The sequence below is a fragment of the Hetaerina americana genome, unplaced genomic scaffold, assembly GCF_022747635.1.
Source record: "Hetaerina americana unplaced genomic scaffold, ioHetAmer1.1.p SCAF_1, whole genome shotgun sequence".
Taxonomy (NCBI): Eukaryota; Metazoa; Arthropoda; class Insecta; order Odonata; family Calopterygidae; genus Hetaerina; species Hetaerina americana.
Genome location: NW_027286069.1, coordinates 57,162,315 through 57,171,481, shown reverse-complemented (window position 1 = coordinate 57,171,481; position 9,167 = coordinate 57,162,315). Strand labels below are relative to the sequence as shown.

General features: G+C 40.2%; 1 protein-coding gene across 10 annotated transcripts in view; it reads left to right on the top strand.

Moving 5' to 3' along the window:
- The first annotated feature begins 7,467 nt into the window (after positions 1-7,467).
- The window catches only part of LOC139691948 (semaphorin-1A-like), a 693,697-nt gene continuing 691,997 nt past the window's right edge, over positions 7,468-9,167 (top strand). For all 10 annotated transcript variants that reach the window (XM_071589921.1, XM_071589938.1, XM_071589989.1 and 7 more), the window contains exon 1: positions 7,468-8,143. The gene's annotated coding sequence lies outside the window, so the exon portion shown is untranslated. The remainder of the gene's footprint in view (positions 8,144-9,167) is intronic.

Genomic DNA, 9,167 nt, shown 5'->3' with positions numbered 1-9,167 from the left:
TGATAATTTATAAAAAAATGAGTGATCTTTTATATTATTCATTATAAAGATATATTTACTAAGGTCATTGCACGCTAACCATTTTGTTGATTGCATTCTGTTGATAAAAATTCATTTGAATGATTATTATTGAAACCCTGGAGTAAATATTATTGTTATTAGTTTCTGAGGTTGTGGTTTTAATTGCCAAGAGTTTGAACATGAAATCAAATTTTGGCTCAGCATATAAACTAATGACTTTATGTTTTGAAAAGACATTTAAGCATATTTCTATTCATAATGCAATGATCACATTGAAAAAATTATTATTGGCCTAGTACTCATACTCTCAATAACCATTGCAATTGCTTAACAGTGCCTGTAATTGAGGATCCAGAGTTTAGCAAACTCTAGACTACGAATCTGCCTTGAGCCATTTGGTCAATAACTGAATAAATGAAAAAATATTACTTGTTCCCATAAGGTGCCCCATAAATATGTGTAAGATATTCGAAATCCTCCCTTTCCAAATTAACGATTATGAGATATATTATTTTCTGCCGAACAATGACACTCAAAGACTAATAAATATTATCATTTTATCTCTTTAAAAACTGCCACACGAAAAATCATGCAGGCTTGATTGAAACCCTGTTGGAATTAGTCACGAAACTAAATTCTGACTCACTGAATAAAAAACCAATAAGGAACTCGATTTTTGTTGACTCAAAATTCGTGACTCATTTATGTTACTAGGATCACAGTGGTTAATATATTTATCATATTCACGCAAATATGGTACTTTTCTGGTAAAATGACTTACAATACCCTCTGCAAATATGGAATTTTTGTTAACTGTTTGTGTAACGCTTTCGCTTTAATCGGTACCACTCCAGAATGTAATTCAAATTCGATAATCGAAGGAGGATAACTTTGCGTAAATCAGAGCGGGCAAACGCTTGAATTGGTAGATACCTGCATAATCACATGCAAATTTCCGGAACAAGATCTCTGAGGAAAATGTTTTTCCTACCTGTACCCATCTATTAAAAACTAATAAGACGGATAAACTTGACATAGCTGTCGGGGAGATTGGCATTCGTGCTTCCTCGTCCCAGGTGTGCAAAAATCTTTTCCCCAGAAATTGTATCGGTCGATAATGCGGCGACTTTGTGGGGGTTATCATTAGTAAGGTTGTTCAGTGTCCAAAACACGGGCAATGAAATAAGCCGTATAATAATGGTCATACGACCGATTCTTCGAAGAATTCTTTATGACTCAAGGTGATTTCCTTATGCATCGCTTGGCATCCTGCTTCACCGTTGGAGTTCGTGAGTGGCTCTGGTTCTGAATGACTCATTCGAGCTCGCGATCCTATCGCGGTAAAATGAAATTTAAATCGATTGGTCTAATTTGGTGAATTGCGCCGCGCTTATTGTTTATTAGATTATTAATGAGAACAGCAATATTTAAGAGATTAATTCAGCTCCAGTAACGCAAGACTTGACTATTGATCATTATTTAAACATTTTACATGGCCGAGTCCGTTGATTTCTATACATTCCGTGTCACCATCGCGCATGCGAAGAGATAAGTAGATCTATGAAAATACTGATAAATATATAACACAAAGCAACGAAGTTATGACTAAATTATAATCTCATTCCCAATGGATTTGCGAATGACCTTAATTTTCAATTTATTAGGTCACTCTAGCGTCATTTGTTTTAATTATTTCTGCGATTTTTTCCGGTAGATATTGGTGACTAATTATGCATTCAGTAAAGGTAATTGTGCATTCACACAATTTTCAAAATATTAAGATTTTTTTGCAAATTTTTTTAAATTTTTTATTTCAATTAGTACTCTCTCAAAATCGCAAGAACCATTGTGGTGAAATAAATACCACCTAAAGACTAGTCCTATCTCAGGACGTCCAGTAAAAAGTAGCTAAACCCAATTGTAAATGGATAAGATAATATTTTCCCGTTTATCCGTAGTTTTATCCTCTTGCAGTTAATATTTTATCAATATTTATTGCTTGTTCCAATTCCTCTGTAGAAAGATTCATATTTTTAATTGGAAGAGAATGTTATTTGTAAAGTTTTGAGAATACCAAATTTAATTGGCAAATTTTCACTTAAATTTGTTCTACTTGAATTATGCCTCTCTTTTTAGATCTAAACTTGTTGTATCTTCGGAATCGAGAGGTTTATAGTAGGCAGGATAAATATCTTTTCTCGAACTAAGGCTTTATATGAAGCACCAAACGCCTTCTATCTTACTTTTTGAGGACTCAGTTCTGCTCTCGTAAATAAAATTAACAGCTATGAGGTTCCTATGTTCTTTATCCCTTCTCTCGATTATCTTCCACCAATAATAAGTGAGGCAAAATGTAATAAGGTGAAATTCCACTACCACATGGGCATGCAACATATAACAGTTTCCTCCCCCAAGGACAAAGGTAGGGAATGCGCCCCAATGCCGCGGGTAGCGGGAGGGTCCCCTCCCCCCAAAGAAAGAGATGAGGGATGGAAGGGGAAACTTGAAAACAGACAAAGCAGAGCAAGCAATACTGTAAAGAGCACTACATTATTTAATGTCGTCCTAATGCAGTCATGTGGGAAGGGTTTTTATAACAAAACCCGATCAACAGCCCGATTACACTTCCCTGAGGTACCCCCGAGGTCACTCGTACGCGTCGGAACTAGCATCGTAAATGACTACCCTCTGTTCCCGTACTAAAAAAAAGACTTCAACCCAATTTATTGTACTCTCAGTTATATCTGCTGACTTCAATATACGGATAAGTTTACAATAGCGGTTGCATGGTGCGGATTGGGGCGGGGGAGAGACGGGGGTGCTCGCAGTTGGTTTTGTCGACTTGAAGATGTCTCGCAAGTTCGACGGGCATTTAAACGAAACGGAGGGACAATGTAGGAAAAAAGTGATTTAGACTGACTATTATTAATAATTGGGAAGAGGTCACGGATTAAATGTTTAATTTTTTGTGTTCCGGGGAAGAAAGTGGTGACAAGATTAAGGCATTTTGGGCGATTTGGTTTGTGGAGAGGAGTGTATTGGGTGTATTACCGCCCACACTGCAAATACTGCCATCTTCTAAGACCCTCCCCCTCACTTAGTACCAACTCCCAACCGATCACCACCTGCACCTCAAAAAATATTATATATCGCCTCTCCTGTAACTTCAGCCCTAGCTTCTACGTGGGCGAATGCACGACCACACTTTCCCTCCGCATGAATAACCACCGATATTCCACCAAATCTCCAACCCTCCTTAATTATCCCTTCCCTACTCACACTGCTTCCCACAACCAATCTTTTGATGACTGCGTCACCGATTCTGTGATTGAAACGCTAAAAACGTTGAAAATCTAAATCTGTGTTTATATATTTATATATACGAGGGTCATCCGGAAGGTAGTACCCGTTCGTGCCGCATGAAGTGCTGACGACGCGAGTAGCCGCTGGACGAGGTCAGATAGCTTCAGTGGCTTGTCTGCCTTCTCTGAGCCAAGTTGCGTGACGCTAGCATTGCCTGTGTTGTTTCTGTGATTGTTTACAATGTTTAAAAAAATTGAGAACGCCGCCAGTTGTGAAGTGAGGGCAGTGATTAAATTCCTCAATGCAAGAAACGTTCGCCCATGTGATATTCATCGCCAATTAAAGGAGGTGTATGGAGACAATGTAATGGACGAGTCGTCTGTTCGGCGGTGGTGTCGCAACTTCAACATGGGGAGGGGGAACACACACGACGATGAGCGTTCGGAGAGACCGTCTGTCATTACAGACCAACTGGTGAGCTCAGTTGACGAATTCGTGAGGAACGATCGGCGCGTCACAATTGATGACATCTGTGAGCATTTTCCCAATGTTTCTCGAACAATTGTTCATGAAATTGTTAAACACCATCTGCATTATGCAAAAATTTGTGCAAGATGGGTCCCTCGCGTATCTCAATGAGCTGGCGGCGAAGGACTATGCAGCAGGAATACAGAAACTTGTCACACGTTATGACAAATGCCTTAATTTGCTTGGAGATTATGTTGAGAAGTAGTTTAAAGTATCCTCTTTCAAATAAAATTTTTTATGTTTGTTAATATTTACTTTTGTGTCTTTATTTCACGAACGGGTACTACTTTCCGGATGACCCTCGTGTGTGTGTGTGTGTGTATATATATATATATATATATATGTGTGTATATCTATTTATACTACTATTAGGTAATCTACCGGTTAAGGTAGGTTTTTGAATGGATGTAATTACTAATTAAATAATTTGTGGCCCCTAGCAAAACACAACATCCTACTCTACATCAGGTCCCTCTTCAGCTCTGAGTACTTACTTCCTCCCTTCATCCCGTCCAACATCAATATCCTGTTCCTTCCCTTTCCTCGTTTGCCTAACATTCTCCCCTCAATTACAGTCTTCAACATCCCGCTGCCGGTCAATACCCCCTTCAGCCACTTTTCCTGCCTCCAGAGGATTGCTCCCAACAAACCCCTCTCTTCGCCCACCATACCAAGTACTTCCTCGTTTGTTTTCTTCTCTGTCCATTTCACCTTCTCCATTCTTCTCCACACCCACATTTTAAAAGCCTCCACTCTACATCTATCCTCCTGCTTCAATGACCACGTTTCTGCACCGTACATAGCTACGCTGCATATCAAAGTTTTGACGAGTCTTTTCTTAACATCCTTACTCAAAGTCCCTGTCATCAACTCCCTCCTCCTTGTGAAAGCCTCTTTGCCTAGCTTAGTTAGGCATAGTTAGACATAGAAAAGGAACATGACGTAGAGGAAGATAGCTTAGGTCCAGGCATACTAGGCAATGAGATAGAAAGGGCATTAAGGGAGATGAAACTAAATAAGGCCGTGGGGGTGGATAACATTCCCGCGGAACTTTTAAAATGCTTAGGAAAATGTGTGAGGAAGAGGCTATATGGCCCGATCCGTAGCATTTATGAGGAAGGAATCTGGCCGGAAGACTTTGTGAGATCAGTTTTAGTTCCTATTCCGAAAAAGGTAAAGGCTACATCATGTGACGACTACAGGACGATAAGTTTGATATCCCACGCAGCTAAAGATGTTCTTAGGATCATAAACAAAAGGATAGAGAGTAGGGCAAATGATTACTTAGGGGATGATCAGTTTGGGTTTAGGAAGGGGAGAGGTACGCGTTATGCCATTGCAGTAATGAGTATATTAATCGAGAGGAATATAGAACACAACCAGGAGGTATTTGCCTGTTTCATAGATTTCGAAAAAGCATTTGATAGAGTGATTTGGGAAAAACTAATGAGTATATTGCAGAAAATAGGAATAGATTGGAGGGAAAGGGGGCTAATCCGCAACCTGTACATGTCTCAGACGGCTAAGGTGCGGGTCGGAAACGGGGAGTCCGGATGGGCAGTGTTAGGAAGGGGTGTAAGTCAGGGTTGCCCATTATCACCGTTGCTGTTCAACCTGTATGCAGCGGAAATGATCAAAGAGGCATGGAAAGAACTCGAGGTAGGAATGGAAGTGGGTGGGGAATTTTTAAAATCAGTTAGGTTCGTTGATGACCAAGCTTTAGTTTGTCAGTCAGCCAAGGGGCTGCAAGCATTGCTGAGTGAATTGGAAATTCAGTGCGACAGGTATGGGATGAGAATCAATATAAATAAAACATAGGTTATGCGATTTTCTAGAAAGAAAAAGGCTAAGCTTAACATTAAAATAGGAGGGCAAAAACTAGAACAGGTAGAACACTTAACGTATCTCGGCAGTGTTTTGGACCAACACGGTCAAAGTAGTAGAGACGTAAGGAGAGGAATTGCGCTAGGAAAAGAGGCCTTCACAAGGAGGAGGGAGTTGATGACGGGGACGTTGAGTAAGGATGTTAAGAAAAGACTCGTAAAAACTTTGATATGGAGCGTAGCTATGTGCGGCGCGGAAACGTGGTCATTGAAACAGGAGGATAGACGTAGACTGGAGGCTTTTGAAATGTGGGTGTGGAGAAGAATGGAGAAGGTGAAATGGACAGAGAAGAAAACAAACGAGGAAGTGCTTGGTATGGTGGGCGAGGAGAGGGGTTTGTTGGGAGCAATCCTGTGGAGGCAGGAAATGTGGATGAAGGGGGTGTTGACTGGCAGTGGGATGTTGAAGACTGTGATAGAGGGGAGAATGTTGGGCAAAAGAGGAAAGGGAAGGAACAGGATAGGGATGTTGGACGGGATGAAGGGAGGAAGAAAGTACTCAGAGCTGAAGAGGGACCTGATATAGAGTAGGATGATGGATTTTGTGTTGTGTTAGGAGTAATAAAATGTTTGTTTGGTAGTTTTTTCCATCCGAAAACCTACCTTAACCGGTAGATTACCTTAAAATATATATATATATATATATATATATATATATATATATATATATATATATATATATATATATATATATATATATTATGATGATTATATATATATATATATAATCATACATTCATGTATGCATGCCAAATTTTTCGTTTTTGTCCGACGCATGCTAGTGTAAAACTTATGAAATTACACCTTGTTACATACACCTACCTAAGTCTACCCTCTTGTGAATTTCCTTTTTTCTATGTCTGTATGTATCCTTGGGCAATGAGTAGACAAATAATTATTAGACACGATGTCATTTTGCTCTTTTTGCTCTTTTTGAAATGAATTCAAATATAGGCCATATCTTCTACCTTGTCGATAACAAACGGTAACTATATTTTAATTTTACTATTGCTAAAAGCCCCCAACTAATAGATATGTTATTTATGACACACGGTAATACCTCTATTGATTGGTTTAAGTAGCAACATCGCACCATGACATTTATGGAATGTGAACATATGAGCAATGCCTACCATAGTCACACGTTTGCAAGATACCTGTAAACTCACAGTTATCGATCGCTCTGGAACATCATAATTCAGCAAACGGTATTTAACTTGGCATTTAAAAATAAATTAAAATTTTAACACGAGCATTACATATAAATCCTAAGGTTAGTTTACTTTAGCCCTCCATACTTGTCTATCAGTGTTTTTATTCACTTCAATTCACTTACCCCCTCATAGTTTCTCTATTTTACGTTCTACTCTATAGGATATTATATCAGATATTTTTATGTAATCGCTGCCAAAGGATTCCTGAATACTATCAGCATTATGCTACGAGACCGACTCTTAAGGCACCCCATTCTATGATTTAAGTTGCCCGATCAATCACGAATTGCTGCTGTTAGCATCGCTGCTTTCCTTGCCCCTTCTTTACGGCAAAACGAATTTTCCGCTTCAAGCAACTCGAGCGTTTCCGGCGCATGCGCAACGGGTAGCGTGCATCCCCTTCGCCCAACCGCCGTTTGGAGTCGCAGCGAGTTCTGCCGGAGGGTGGGGAAAGGAGGGGAGGGGAGACTCGAGGCGAGTTGGCCGCTTTCTTCAGTGAGTTACAAACTGTGGGCTTGTCTGGACGTTCTGTGGTACACGAAATTCCTCCGATTCTAAGAAATTCCAAGCCGCGACGTGCGCATACACATATTTTATGTGTATGCATGCGTTTCGTTCGAACAATCTTCGTTGTCTTCGCTCGTTTTCGTGTGTTTGTTCCTTATCAGTGTTATTAGTGTCGCTAACGGAATAATATTTTATATCTTCTCATCGTCGGCTTTGCTCCCTCCCGCTTTCCCCATCAGGAGATTTTTCCCCATATTTCCTCCTTTTCATTGCTAATGTTAACCTAAGTATATATATACACACATATATATATTGAGGGGAACCTCGGATAATTTTTCGAGGACGCCGAGCAGTTTTCCCGTGTTATAGTTAGTGGATTGTTTTTTTATAATCACACGTTCGGGAAGTGACGTTTCTGGGAGAATCCTTGTTTGGTAGTGGTTCTCTGATTTCATCCCTCTGTGGCTAATGGGATTAATGTTCATGATAGTGTATTAGATACGTGATGGTGTCGGAGCGGCTTTTTGCCGCGCTGGAGATCGCTTCGCCCGAGTTACGAAGGGAGTTGTAAGTCGGAGGCTCGTGTGCGAAGGGCCAGCAGGAGGCAAACGGAGAGTCCGCCCGCATCGGCCGCCCCTCGCCGGGGAAGGACTGGAGAGACTCAGCAACCCAATTTTGTCCTTGAAGGTGAGTAAATCTTTGAAAAGAAATTATTCTCTGTCGTTTCGTGGCGCAGATGTCGTTCTGCTGGTTACTAATGGAAAACTCTTAGATTAGGACTGAGCCGTTATCTCCGCTCGAGATTTCTTGCTTCACTTGAGTTAATTTTAGGTGTAGTATAGATAGAGTTCGTTATCTTTCTGCGATGATTTTGATTTTGAAAGCTGAAAAGATATTTTCCTCACTTTTGAAAATACGAAAAACATTGAAATCGCAGACTAGAATGTTAGACTGTTTTTGTAGCATTGTTAAATCTTAAGTAGGAGATGTGACCGTTTTCTGGAGTTTGAAGGTGATTGATTTGAGGCATGAAAGGCGTTATTTTCAGCAGTGTCAGCGGAGTTTATATAGTATGATGAGATGAATCGTCATGCCCTAGAATTATATGAGGTAAAGCCAATCAAACTCATTCGGCTAAAGCAGTACTATTAAAGTTTTACAATCCCTTAATCGTGAGCCCTCGATGTAAGCAATTACCTGTGCAAACCATTGATAAATGGTATTATGTACAAAGTGCAAATTAATCAGTGTGCGGATATTAAAATAAACGTATGCATGATAACAGAGGACACATTTCTCTGTAGGAAGTCCGTAAATGTTATTCTTCGGCAAATGTTATCGAAACATTACCAAAGAATTTAGGATTGCCTGGCTGCGTCATCGCACTGTCTTGAATATTTTTTTCATTAAATTTCAAGTTTTGTTTTTGCTCATGGTAGGTTGTCGTTCTCGGAAAGGAACCATTTGCCTTTTCTCCAATGGAAATTCCAATTAGCGTATTAGAAAAGTAATTGCTCTCCGAGTAGTCCAGCGTAAGACTGACCGCCCTGGAAAATCCCCTTGCGAAATGGATTTTAAGTTTATGTGAGTAAGGGCGAGAGCGGAGGGATTGAGGCTGGCTCCTCCAAGTCTCCTCTGACCGCTCGTTTGACCACTTCTCAACGACTCCCACGGCGCGGATTCGATGAGGACTTCGTTCGTACGCTGCGGC